This window comes from Protopterus annectens, chromosome 9.part0 (assembly GCF_019279795.1).
Source record: "Protopterus annectens isolate FY-2018-M chromosome 9.part0, PAN1.0, whole genome shotgun sequence".
Classification (NCBI taxonomy): Eukaryota; Metazoa; Chordata; order Ceratodontiformes; family Protopteridae; genus Protopterus; species Protopterus annectens.
The window spans coordinates 1906152054-1906167053 of record NC_056743.1 but is presented as its reverse complement, the minus strand read 5'-3'; the positions used below and the strand labels follow the sequence as shown (position 1 = coordinate 1906167053).

The following is a 15000-nucleotide window of genomic DNA, read 5'->3' as shown; positions in this document are numbered from 1 at the left end:
TTGTGGTGAGTGTACCCAAGGGTGAGAGACTAGTGATTGGAGCGGACTTTAATGGGCATGTTGGTGAAGTAAACAGAGGGGATGAGGAAGTGATGGGTAGGTATGGTGTTAAACAAAGGAATGCAGAAGGTCAGATGGTAGTGTATTTTGCGAAAAGGATGGACATGGCTGTGATGAATACATATTTTAACAAGAGGGAGGAGCATAGGGTGACATACAAGAGTGGAGGAAGATGCACACAGGTGGATTATATCTTATGTAGAAGGGCCAGTCTGAAAGAGATTGGAGACTGTAAAGTGGTGACTGGGGAAAGTGTAGTTAAGCAGCATAGAATGGTGGTTTGTAGGATGACATTGGTGATCAAGAAGAGGAGGAGGAGTGTGAAAGCAGTGCCAAGGATTAAATAGTGGAAGTTAAAAAAGGGTGATTGTGAGGTGGAGTTCAGGGAAGAGTTAAGACAGGCACTGGGAGGCAATGAAGAGTTACCGAATATCTGGGTAACTACAGCAGAGCTAGTAAGGGAGACTGCTAGGAAGGTGCTTGGTGTGACATCTGGACAGAGGAAGGAGGACAAGGAGACTTGGTGGTGGAATGAGGAAGTACAGGAGAGTATACAGAGGAAAAGGCTGGCGAAGAAGAAGTGGGATTGTCAAAGAGATGAAGAAAGTTGACATGAGTATAAGGAGATGAGGCGCATGGCAAAGAGAGAGGTGGCAAAGGCTAAGGATAAGGCATATAGAGAGTTGTATGAGAGATTGGACACTAAAGAGGGAGAAAGGGACCTGGCTAGACAGAGGGACAGAGCTGGGAAAGATGTGCAGCAGGTAAGGGTGATAAAGGACAGTGAGGGAAACGTACTCACAAGTGAGGAGAGTGTGTTGAGTAGATGGAAAGAGTATTTTGAGAGGCTGATGAATGAAGAGAATGAGAGAGAGAGAAGGATGGATGATGTAGGGATAGTGAATCAGGAAGTGAAACAGATTAGCAAGGAGGAAGTAAGGACAGCTATGAAGAGGATGAAGAATGGGAAGGCTGTTGGCCCAGATGACATACCAATGGAAGCATGGAGGTGCTTAGGAGAAATGGCAGAGGAATTTTTAACTAGATTGTTTAATGAAATTTTGGAAAGTCAGAGGATGCCTGAGGAGTGGAGAAAAAGTGTTTTGGTACCTATCTTTAAGAATAAGGGTGATGTGCAGAGCTGCAGTAACTACAGAGGGATAAAATTGATCAATCACAGCTTGAAGTTATGGGAAAGAGTAGTAGAAGATAGGTTAAGAAGGGAGGTGATGATTAGTGATCAGCAGTATGGTTTCATGCCAGGAAAGAGCACTACAGATGCAATGTTTGCTCTGAGAATGTTATTGGAGAAATACAGAGAAGGTCAGAAGGAGTTGTACTGTGTCTTTGTAGACTTGGAGAAAGCATATGACAGGGTGCCTAGAGAGGAGTTGTGGTATTGTGGCATCAGCTGTTTTGGATAGTACGAGGTGTGGTTACAGCGTTTTTCTTTTTACTGCGGTTATTGTATGAGGAAGTCGAGAGTGGCAGAGAAGTATGTAAGAGTCGTACAGGATATGTACGAGGGTAGTGTGACAGTGGTGAGGACTGCAGTGGGAGTGACATATCCATTTAAGGTGGAGGTGGGATTACATCAAGGATCAGCTCTGAGTCCTTTCTTATTTGCAGTGGTGATGGACAGGTTGACAGATGAGATCAGACAGGAGGCCCCGTGGACTATGATGTTTGCAGATGACATTGTGATCTGTAGTGAGAGTAGGAATCAGGTTGAGGAGACTCTGGAGAGGTGGAGATATGCTCTAGAGAGCAGAGGAATGAAGGTCAGCAGGGCTAAGACAGAATATATGTGTGTAAATGAAAGGGAGGGTAGAGGAATGGTGAGGATGCAGGGAGTAGAGTTGGTAAAGGTGGACGAGTTTCAGTAATTGGGATCAACAGTTCAGAGTAATGGTGAATGTGGAAGAGAGGTGAAGAAGAGAGTACAGGCAGGGTGAAATGGGTGGAGAAGAGTGTCAGGAGTGATTTGTGACAGACGGGTACCAGTAAGAGTGAAAGGTAAGGTCTACAAGAGGGTAGTGAGACCAGTTATGTTATATGGGTTGGAGACAGTGGCATTGACAAAAAGGCAGGAGTCAGAGCTGGATGTGGCAGAGTTAAAGATGTTAAGATTTGCACTCGGGGTGACTAGGATGGATAGGATTAGGAATCGGTATATTAGAGGGTCAGCTCATGTTGGACAGTTTGGAGACAAAGCAAGAGAGACGAGATTGCGTTGGTTTGGACATGTGCTGAGGAGGGATGATGGGTATATTGGGAAAAAGATGCTAAGGATGGAGCTGCCAGGTAAGAGGAAAAGAGGAAGGCCTAAGATAAGGTTTATGGACGTGATGAGAGAGGACATGCAGGCGGTTGGTGTGACAGAGCAAGATGCAGAGGATAGGAAGAAATGGAAAGAGATGATCCACTGCGGCGACCCCTAATGGGAAAAGCCGAAAGATGATGATGATGATGTATATATCTATATATATATATATATATATATATATATATATATATATATCTATATATATATATATATATATATATATATATATATATATATATATATATATAAACTGTCTACAGGGCTACTTACATCACAAGACAGGTGTGGCTTCTGACTTGCTATAATCAAATGAAAAGAACTGTTAGGTCCACAATACTCCATTAAAGGTGACGGATGACATGAAAGTAGCATGTGTGGGGGGCACTATACATGTTTAAATATTATAGCTGTAGTGCCTGTAGATATATTTTAGAGAGACCATATATTAATTTAGAGCATTATCACAAAACATTTAGTATTCAGGGCAGATATAACTGTTTAACAGAATACATAGTATATGTTGCTCTTTGTTCAGGTTGTCCTGCATACTATATAGGGATGACAACAAGAAGTCTCAGTAAACATATAAAAGAACATTGTTATGCCATAAAAAATTAAAGATCAGAATAATGCCCTCTACAGGCATACAGTAAAATGTAAATCTTATAAGAAATTTACATTTTCCATCTTAGAGCAAGTTAATAGCGATTTGAGAGGAGGGAATATGAAAAACAAAGTCGAAAGGCAGGAAACTATGTGGCAGTTACGACTAGGTGCAGATATTTCCCCAGGTCTTAATGACATGATAAATATTAAATGTTTCTTGGTTGAAAGGAAGCTTGGGAAATGAATTTTGAATTTTGTTTTATTTTTAAATATGAAATATATGTGTGTATTTAAATGTTGGTTAGATACATATTGCTTTAAAAGTATTTTATTTTATGATCGATAAATTATTTGATGAGATAATAGGCTTTTAATTAAGCAGTCGATGTATTTAAGTCAGTGTTCTAGCACATTGTTTTATTCTGATGAAGTCTACTTGACAAAAATATTGTTTAAATTATTGTACGTTATTGCTTTGGTTCGTTCCTTTGTGGCACCAGTGTTTTTTTCGTTGATTTTTGCTTTCGCTGGTTTTGTTTTTTTCTTCGTTGTTTAGTGGTTTATCCATGGCCGAAGCCTCAGAGGACGGACTGCTTGAATTAAGTTTTTATCCATTTCCTGACAGCCAAGATCCTGTTGTGGAGGACATGGTAGCTGTTTTGGGGGAACTAAAAAATTATTTAGTTTCCTTGACCAAGAGACTTACTAGAAAAGGAGAAAACAATGGAAGTATTTCTTTTAACAAAATAACTAGTAAAGATTTTGTTTCTGCCAGTAACAAGACACATATACAAAAGAACAGTGGTAAAGCTAACATCTATAGGGATGTAGCGTCTGTTCTGAATCATTCTAATAATCCCTTTGCCCGAACAGTTCAACAAGGTGGAGAAATTGGTCCGACAAATAAATTAACAGACCAATTTTTTGAGTTAGAAAAGGGACTGAAGAAATATTGTGCTCTTGTGGTGGAAAACAAATATTCTGAACACTGTATCCAAAGTAATATCATACCTAAGCTAGGGTTACTACCTGTCCCGCTTTGCGAGGGACAGTCCCTCTTTGGGCAGTTGTGTCCTGACAAAAAATATTAAAAATGGCTAATGTCCTGAGATTGTAGGACATAATTATTTCCAATATTTTATGTAATAGTTGCATAAAACAGTTATTCTGAATCTAAAATACCTAAATGTTATAAGAAACAGAATAAGCAACTAAAATGCTACAAGAATAAGCTTTTATTTAGGCAAAAAGTTAAGTTCTATCCTTTGTACTGACCATGTGTATGTGTCGGCCTGTAAAATCTGATGTATGTACCAAAAATGTCCCACTTTGGCCATTTGAAAAGGTGGTAACCCTAACCTAAGCGACTCTAGTTTTTTTAAAGTCCCTAATGCTGTTCTGAAGGAAGATGCATTTTTCAAAGAACTGATTGAGTTCTTTAATAATGCGGGTCTGAATTTCCTTAAATTATTAATCAAAAGAAACAATGACTCTATAGCAGCATTGAAGATCAATTTAGAAGAGATTGATAAAACTATAAAAGATTTATCAAATAACGAACAAGATAGTAAGAATAATTATCAACAAATATTTGATACAGTGGAAAAGTATGAACAGGTTATCATTAATAGAAAAATTGGGAAGATGGAAAGAGATCTCAAAGATTACAATGCTGGTATTGCTTACTCCATCAGTGGAGATAATAAAGAACGTAAACAGGGTGCAGTAATTTTAAAACAAGGACAAGAATATACTTTCAGTTCAGTAGATAAAAATGTAACTGGCCCTTTAAATGCAGCTGAAATGGAACTGGCCCTTTAAACGCAGCTGATAAAGACGCAACTGGTGCAGAACGTCATTCTGACGTAGTGCAGGAAGAAGAAAGGGCATCGAGTAGCAATGTTAACATCAAACGGTCTAATAATGTATCCAGACAGACGAATGGAGGCTCAAATTCAAAAAACTACAGGACAAGCGCCAACAGGACACAGTCGAGACAACAAAGAGGCAGGAGTCATTTTCAGAAGAAGAACTGATTTCACCTCTAGATCTTGCAGTGAGTGAGGACAATAAACTGTAAAATTTGACTGATATAGTTTTGACTGATGTACATGAATGAGTTTTAAAACTGGGTTTTAATTATATACCCAGTAAACGTGCAGCTGTTGCGAATACATTGCTGCAGCTTAAAATGTATGTTAGGAAGTTAAACCTGAGGTATATAATGAAAGATGTGAATGTAAATGTAGCACGTTGTTTATGTAAGCCTTCTACTTACAACCCAAGTTTGCATTCGACGCTAAAAGCATTTGACAGTTTTTCTGAAAGGGATGTGAGGTCTGTTTTGAATAACAGACCAAATTTTAGGTTTTTCAGTTTAACCAACGAAGAAAGGAGAGCGTTGATGGAATTGAAAAAGGAGTATGGTTTACGTTTTATGTAGGCCAATAAAGGGGGAGGTCTGGTCATTATACAGACAAAAAAGTATATTAAAACCATTGAAAGTATGTTATTTAATGAGAATGAATATTGTGAAGCAACATTTGGCACAACTGAAAGAAGTTTTAAATATGTACAGTATTGTTTATATGATTTTCTCATGAATGGAGATTTGTCTGTTGAATTATACAACTTTCTTGTGGTTGAACATCCTAAAGTGGGTATACTATTCAGTATACCCAAGATTCATAAAAATATGACCAACCTTCCCTTTAGGCTGATTGTATCAGTCTCAGGTAGTGTAACTGAAGGCATATCTTTATATTTGGATTCTGTCTTTAACCCTTTGGTTCAAAGGTTACCTTCCTTTATAAAAGACTCTTGGTCCTTTTTAGATCATATTAGAGATTTTTTCCATGACCAAAATACCAGCAATTCTGGATAGTAATGAGTTTATTATGGTAACAGTGGATGTTACCTCTTTATACACAGCTATTCCTCAAATAGAAGGGGTGGAGTTTGTAGGTAATGTTTTACATAAATATACTACTTGGAGTGAACCGAAAATCAAATTGCATCTAGCCCTGTTAGAAATATTATTAGAAAATAATTATTTTATTTTCAACAGAAAGTACTACAAACAAGTAAAAGGAAAAGCAATGGGGGCCACTCTGGCCCCAGCCTTTGCTGGTTTAGTTATGGGCTGGAGGGAAAAAGACCTCTTACCCCCACCCACCTTTATTTCTTTTCCAAAGTCATTTTTTATTGTAGATTTATTGACGATCTTTTCTTCATTATAAAAGGGGAAGATGTCACGAAAAGTACTGTTTTGGAAGAAATAAATGCTAGTTGTAGCTTTTTGGGTTTTACAATTGTGGAGGTTGGAAACAAAGTTTGTTATCTTGATGTAGAACTTACTTGGAACAAACTAGAACATAAGTTTTCAAGTAAAGTACATAGGAAGAAAACATGTTAATAATTTCCTACATTTTCAAAGTAACCATCCTAACTTTATGAAAGCTAATATACCAAAGGGGCAGTACATAAGAGCATCAAGAATGGTTAGCAATGAAGGTGACTTTCTAGAAGAGACAGAATTTAAAACACAGTTGTTTATTAATAGAGGTTATCCTATTAGTTTATTGAACAACTTAGTCACCAATATTAGGAGACGAAGGGAAAATGAATTCCCACCTATCCTAATTAAAGGTTTGGTTATTAATAAGTCACAGGTTACCGGTTGAGACCTTACCTAGATGTGTATTAGAAATGTCTGTAGATACTGAAAGTATTAAATCAGTTATTCAAAATAATTGGAAAATAATAGCAGGGAATAAAGATCTTAGTACTACTTTGGGGGATGAACCTATGTTTGTTTACTCGAAAAATCAGACTATTAAGAGTATGCTTCAAGAAGATGAAATAAGTAAGTTACCACCAGTAACTAAAGGTATCAAATAAAAACTGAGTCCCAATAGCTGGCAGAGACAAATATTGTAGAAAGAATCGAGTTCTTAAAGGTTAAAAAATACAATTTATTTTCATAAAATACGTAAGCCCTTTCACGGTTCCAAAAGATCATTTCCTCAGACAGTTACAAAATATCAGAAAGAGCCTATTTAAACTTTAAAAATACATCACATGACATTCAATGCTAGTTGTATTTTAAAGTGACATATCCAATTTAAAATTACTCATTCATATATACGAAAAAATGTTATCAAGTTTATATAAAACGAATGATAAGCCAAACATAGCTACTAATAAAAATAAATGTTGAAAATAAAAACTTAATGAAACCCACTAAATTAATAAATACACTAACTACTATATACATGTTATGGGATTATATTGGCCGATACAAAGCCTATATGAATGTGAGGCACATAGATCACTTAGCAGCCTGCATAGCTGATGAAATGTGAATAACATTAAAATGGTCCCTAGTGCCTTAGTCTTCGAGCCTTCAGCACTGGTTTAAGAGGGACATTATCATTGAGGCCCATGGCCTGATGTGCACCCAACCTCAATAACCATTCCAATTCAGCTTCCTCTGTGCGATTTACCACATCCCCTCCACGTACAAGATATATGTGACATGTAAAACCTGAAATAAAAAACAATGGGTCATGTCTGTCTGTAATATGTGTTTCGCCAAAGCGCTATAGTCATGACCTTTACGAATACAGTAAAGGTGATCCCTAATTCTGTCTTTAAGGCTCCTGTTGGTTTTCCCCACATAAAACTTAAAACACCTGAAACAGTGGGCCAAATAAACATCATTTCTAGTGCAACAATTAGCATTAACTTTAATGCTCCATAAGTGATGTCCCCCCTTAAACCAGTGCTGAAGGCTCGAAGACTAAGGCACTAGGGACCATTTTAATGTTATTCACATTTTATCAACTATGCAGGCTGCTAAGTGATCTATGTGCCTCACATTCATATAGGCTTTGTATCGGCCAATATAATCCCATAACATGTATATAGTAGTTAGTGTATTTATTAATTTAGTGGGTTTCATTAAGTTTTTATTTTCAACATTTATTTTTATTAGTAGCTATGTTTGGCTTATCATTCATTTGTATATAAACTTGATAAAATTTTTTCGTGTATATGAATGAGTAATTTGAAATTGGATATGTCACCTTAAAATACAACTAGCATTGAATGTCATGTGATGTATTTTTAAAGTTTAAATAGGGTCTTTCTGATATTTTGTAACTGTCTGAGGAAGCGGTCTTTTGGAACTGTGAAAGCGCTTACATATTTATGTGACAATAAATTGTATTTTTTAACCTTTGAGAACTCAATTCTTTCTACAATATTTGTCTCTGCCAGCTATTGGGACTTAGTTTTTATTGGATTTACTTGGGTCGGATGCTTGAAAACTAAAGGTATGCTTAAATGTTATAGCTGTAGTGCCTCTAGATATATTTTAGAGGGACGATATATTAATTTAGAGCATTATCACAAAACTATTAGTATTCAGGGCAGATATAACTGTTTAACAGAAAATATAGTATATGTCGCTCTTTGTTCAGGTTGTCCTGTGTACTATATAGGGATGACAACAAGAAGTCTCTGTAAATGTATAAAAGAACATTGTTATGCCATAAAAATTAAAGATCAGCATAATGCCCTCTACAGGCATACAGTAAAATGTAAGTCTTATAAGAAAGTTACATCTTCCATCTTAGAACAAGTTAAAAGCGATTTGAGAGGCGGGAATATTAAAAACAAAGTCGAAAGGAAGAAAACTAAGTGGCAGTTACGACTAGGTGCAGATATTCCCCCAAGTCTTAACGACATGATAAATATTAAATGTTTCTTGGTTGAAAGGAAGCTTGGTAAATTTTGTTTTATTTTTAAATATGAACTATGTGTATTTAAATGTTGGTTAGATACATATTGCTTTAAAAGTATTTTATTTTATGATTCTGGAGCATTTCTCCCCGGGCCTCCACTGAAAACAGGATCTGTGGAACCTAGTCGGACTTTCCCGATCAACAAATGTTAAATAAAAAATAAAAATAAAATAAAAATGATTGATAAATTATTTGATGAGATAATAGGCTTTTAATTAAGCAGTCGATGTATTTAAGTCAGAGTTCTAGCACATTGTTTTACTCTGATGAAGTCTACGTGACGAAAACGTTGATTAAATTACTGTACGTTATTGCTTTGGTTCATTCCTTTGTGGCACCAGTGTTTTTTTGGTTGAGTTTTGGTTTTGCTGGTTTTGTTTTTTTCTTCAGTAGTGTGCACTTTTTACTGAAAGCTCAATTCACTGAAAACTCAATTCACTGACACACATATCACTGAAAGTTATATATGGCCTTTCCCCCACTGTAGTGTGACTCTGGAGTTAGTATATACAGTAAGGGGGGTGTGGGGGATGTGGCCCCCCCACATATTTTAAATATTTTGAACTATATACATGGATACTTGCAATTCCAATATATTACTCTTTTCCGAACATAATATATACTTAAAATATGTGGGGGCTATGCCCCCCACCCCCCTTACTATAAATATATATATATATATATATATATATATATATATATATATATATATATATATATACTAACTCCAGGGTTGCACTACAGTGGGGAAAAGGTCATATATGACTTTTAGTGAAATGTGTTTCAGTGAATTGAGTTTTCAGTGAATTGTGTATATCTATATCTATCTATCTATATATATATATATATATATATATATATATATATATATATATATATATATATATATATATATATATATATATATATATATATATATATATATATATATATATATAAAACTGTCTACAGGGCTACTTAAATCACAAGACAGGTGTGGCTTCTGACTTGCTATAATCAAATGAAAAGAACTGTTGGGTCCACAATACTCCATTAAAGTTGACGGATGACATGAAAGTAGTATGTGTGGGAGGGAACTATACATTACAAGTGAAAATGGATCACTCATTTGCACAATCATTTAAATAATGTGAAAAGATAAAAGACTGTGGATTCTATCTCCATACCAAGAAGATGGACTTGTGTTCCGATAAGAGAAGGGGCTCAGACTTGAGATACCACCCTTCACATGATGCATTAAACTGCCATTAAATGTGCCTGAGGACTGGCAATAGTTTCGGTATCTCCTACAAATTCAGTGATGCTTTTCGAAAATTTGGATAAAAAATTATTTTCAATTATTAAAAAAAAGAAGAACAAAAGAAAAAAAAAATCAGCAATTAAACCAACCAAACCATAAATGCTAACATAAAAAGGCATATTGTGTTTCTTAGTCTGGAGTTTTCCTGTATTGTCCAGACAGTCTAATTTGTGGGGGGAAGGGGCTTCATCTCAGAATGTATATTTTACATCCCAAGAACCACGGTTTTCATGTACTGAAAAAAAAAAAAGAAAGAAAGAAAGAAAATCACCCCATCTTGCAGCTTCCTTGCCTTATTGCATTCCTGGCTGACCCTTGCCTTATTACATTCCTGGCTGACCCTTGCCTTATTACATTCCTGGCTGACCCTTGTATTTCCACACCTCTCTGTACTGTCCTCATCAGCAGCCTCGTACTTTACCTCACAACAAGATTTGCCTCAAAGCCCATGTCTACATCACTGGTCACATTCTTCTCTCAAACTTCATCTCAACCGACTGTTGAGTTGCGTGCATCATTTCCTTATATTTCTGGCATTTATTCCATAAATATCTGCAATGCAAACCTCCCTCTCACCCCGTTCCCACCTTCAACAAGAGACCTGATATAGATCAAAGTCCCTCCACCCATGCAGGACACCAGTTTCCACAAAGAAACAAAGTGACCTTTATTATGACCTACTATATCCCTGCTAATCATTCTGCTGAACTAACCCTTTCACCTTGTCCCCAGTTTAATAGCTACATCCACGGCTATCATGCCCCCTAAAAACGTTTCACCGCTGCATAGCGTCCTTCTGCTCTCACACACTGTTATCTGTAAGCATAATTTTCATTTCAGGCAAAAACAAACTTAATTATGTTAAGAGCTCTACCACCTCTGTTTCTGTCTACTAAACGAACACTGGCTGGGATGATCCTCTTTTGAAATTCCAAAATGTCTTCAGCTTTTAGCTTTTCAAACCCTGTCAAAATTCATACCTCAGCTGCTGACTTATCTCCATCAGATAAAAAAGATAACCTCCATCTACAGCTGCTGCAAACTGTTTCTACACCACATTCAATAATTAAAGCCATTCCTTGTCATGGCTAAATGGCAAATTCCTGTGCCTCAGGGAAACCATTTCTTTTCCCTTTCTGCTTCTCTTTAATTTCTCACAGAGCACCCCTCAACACTTAACATGGTGGTCTGTCTTTGTCCCCTTAAAATGTATCTTTTCAAATTGCCTAGTGAGTATCTTCCATCAGTATATTGCTTTTATCAAGACAGCTCACATTTGCAGTTGTGTATGACCTAATGCTGCAAGAGAAGGGGTGTGTCTCCCTGAGTTCTGGTCAGACTTTCTCTAGTCATGCTTATCAGGGGTTATCCAATCAAAAAAACGAAATAAAATGAAGTAAATATGTATTACGTTTAGCACTGACTGAATGGAATCAAAAACCATGTAGGGTGTCTGGGGTCTTTAAAGCCTACACTTACAGTGATTGTTGCTTTACTAAGTTGGGACTGGAATTCCTGATTGTCTGCCTACATTAAATTCCTCTTAAAAGTGATGATTTCTAGCAATCAGTGGCAAAGTGGATTTGAACAGTGTTGTTTTTAAGTGCAGCTTGTGTGTTTTCTTTGTTTGTTTGCTTGTTTGTTTGTTTTTCACTAGGGATTTCATAACATTTTACCTCCCTAGAAAACTTTCCAGCTATCTTTGATTTCCATCCCCACGAATAACCTTCATTTCCTCAAGCTGCCCCCAACACCCACCTCTCCCTACGTTTACCTGATTAAACTCCTTCCTTGAAGAAAAGCTATACAACAGAAGCAGTGAACTTGCAGAGGTGGATACCAAGACAGTAGTTTTCCTGCTGAAACGTTTGCCGTCTGCGTGTCACCGCTCTTTTCTTCGCGTGCCAGTTTTTATGCCCCGTAAGCCTGTGCTAAAGTCAATCCTCATCCTTGATGACCTGTTCACCCCTCCTTGCTTCTCAGCATTTAAAAACCCCAGGAAAGAAAAGTGATTGTCATCTTTTACTGGTCACAGTACTTTCTAGTGGTCCTGTTCCTTCCCCCTGTTGGCCAACAGTCTTTACATAATAATCTGCTACAAGTGCTCATTTCTGCACCATACTAATGCACAATGTAATAATGAGCACTCCATGCCCTACCCCTCCTCCACCCCTCAGTCCTTGTCAAAGAAGTGAATTGCCAGGTTTTCCACCAAAGGGCATTCCTTCTAGAGGACTGAACAACTCCCACTCCCAGAATGGGCGAACTGACATTAGGTGCTCATACCCATCACCCCAACCAGCTCCAACAGGACCTAGGTCACTAATGAAATGTAGGCCAAATAGGAGCAGTCACTGCTCCAACCCTGTGCTCCATAGCTCTGGCTCAGCATTCATTATTCTTAAATTAAACAAATGTACCGATTATTTTACAGATTAGATGTAACACATCAGTGTTGTGAAACTGTTTCACTGCTGTAGTAATCTGACATGCACACATGATCAGGAAGGGCAGACAAGGTCATATCATTGGATCATTACAAAGGAATGTGGCACACTCAGGTGGTATGAGCATCATGATGTTAACTGACACGATTGGAGAGGGGTGGACAACATTGTGACATCCAATACTACAATATGGCATACTTATGACATCATCATGACATTATGTGATGTGATCAGAGAATGTGGACAGCAAAATGACATTGGATTAGTACTGTTACAATGACAGCCCCATGACATGTGGCAGTGTCATGACATTGTGTGATACAATCAGGAAGAGTGGACAGCACAATGACATCAGATTGGCATTCCAAAACGTAAAGCAATAACTTTAATATACATTATTATAGTTCTATTCTGCCTTGTACGATTCCAGTCTAACGTTGTTCTGTAAGTGTAATGAGTTTTCCCAGTTAGCATGTCAGCACAAGAAGAAGAAAAAGAGGGTGGTCTTACACAAACAGAAAAATAAGTACATGTGTAATAAGTGCATGTAATAGCTGGCACACACGCACACTCTCTCTGTTAAGCACAAGGTATTTAAGAAGAAGATCCGTCCCACTTCTGTAAACTTTAATTTTAATTAGCTCATTTCCTGTTTATATTATTGCAGACATTATTGTGTAAACAAAATAAAAAAATAAAATAAGCACAGTCTTCTTACAGTCACACAGCCTTCTGAATTCCATCCTGCCAGAAGCTTGACGTTTCCTGTGCTGGATAATGAAGCAGGAAGGAGTAAAGTAAAACCTGTTTTCTAGGGTTTTGAACATTTAATGGTCGTATAAAAGGAGTGCACAGAGCATGCCTCTTCCATTAAATGTCTTGGTACAGTGTCTGAAATTTCAGGTCTGATCTTTGCACTTACTCCCCTACTTTACATAACGATGACTTGCAACATGTAAGTTACTGTGCACCACATGGATGCTAATGCAGTATGACATAATTGTGCTCCACCTGTGACATCATACATTCTGTGCCTCCATAACAACTGCTCTGTGGTTGCTAAGCAATTGTTTTATAAGGGTGCTGATGCTGAGGGGTGGTGGCTAGCTTCCCTAATATTAGGGCAGGTCATCTCTTGATCTGTGTATCTGCTGCTATTGGATGTAAACCTTTTCACAAGGTAACTAGACCAATAAGAAGGGGATACATGTTAATGGTACATCAGCTGTAAGAGGTATTGATTGTTTTGTGTTAAAAAAAGTATGCGCTGTTTGGCTTCTTAAAGACAAGAGGACACAGAGTCCATAATGTCCACACAGTGTTGTGCAGTTTCTTAATAACTTATAGCCTAAAAGGAGTTGCTGGTGACCATGTTACATATATCTTCCCCAGTTAATACATTATGTTTCAGGTCCTAATATGAACTGCCATTCCATCTCCTTTTCTGAGAAATAGACAGTAATTTAGGAGCATTTGTTAAATGGAGTAAAGTATTGATTCACATGGACCTTTTTCAGACTTAGCTTAGGCGCACTCCTGGTGAAGTGACTTCCTTAGACTCAGAAAATTAGGCAAACGGTGACTGAGGGAATCAAACCCTAGACCACTGTTAGCAGCTTGTTAACAATGCATAGCCTTAAGCACTAACTTCCAGGCAAATGTAACAAATAGGATATAGCAGTTTTCAGGTTTATCAGGTCCTTACAATGTAACATGGCATAGTAATGTAAGGCATTGATCTATACAGCACCCTTCTTAAAACACACACACACACACACACACACACACACACACACACACACACCGACTAGAAAAGTCCCCTTTAAAATACTCTGTGACTACATAAATCAAAAACTTATGACAGGAAGGAAAGAAGGAAATCTAGTTATATGAGGAACATCACTGCTCCCGGCCATAAGTCAGTAAGTTAAGATCATATCTGACTCACAGATTAGCATATGCCTTAAACCCTTACTTGTAAAATGGTTGCATAATAATGAGACATAATCATTTGGTCTGTTGTGTGTGCCCTGCCTATAACATGAAATAGTTAACTAATATTCAAACAACGGTAGGGCTGCTATGTCCTTGCTGTTCGCTACAGTCCAGTGCAGGTGCAGAAGTGTCCCTTTCCATTAGCTAATCCATATGCTACTGTAGTAGGGGGGGGGGGCAACACAGCCCCCAGTATGAAGCTCAAAAAAAGATTTAACAAATTCATACTGTAGACAGCTATACTCTGTAAACGTCTGTGTAAATGACCTTAGAATGAATCACAGGATTTTCTACACCACTTTAAATTTCCTGTCCTAAAACTATGCATCTCATTTTAACTGCTGTCCTTCTTACCTCGAATATGTGTCTGCAAGGCAAGTGGGTGGGTATGTGTGTGTGTGTGTGTGTGTGTGTGTGTGTGTATACAAGTGCAAGTGTGTGTGTATTTGTGTGCGCGCG

At 37.4% G+C, this 15000-nt stretch overlaps 1 protein-coding gene across 1 annotated transcript in view; it reads right to left on the bottom strand.

Moving 5' to 3' along the window:
- LOC122812314 (phospholipid phosphatase 3-like) overlaps nt 1–15000 on the bottom strand; it is a 381015-nt gene that overhangs the window by 364271 nt on the left and 1744 nt on the right. The gene's annotated exons all lie outside the window — the stretch shown is intronic.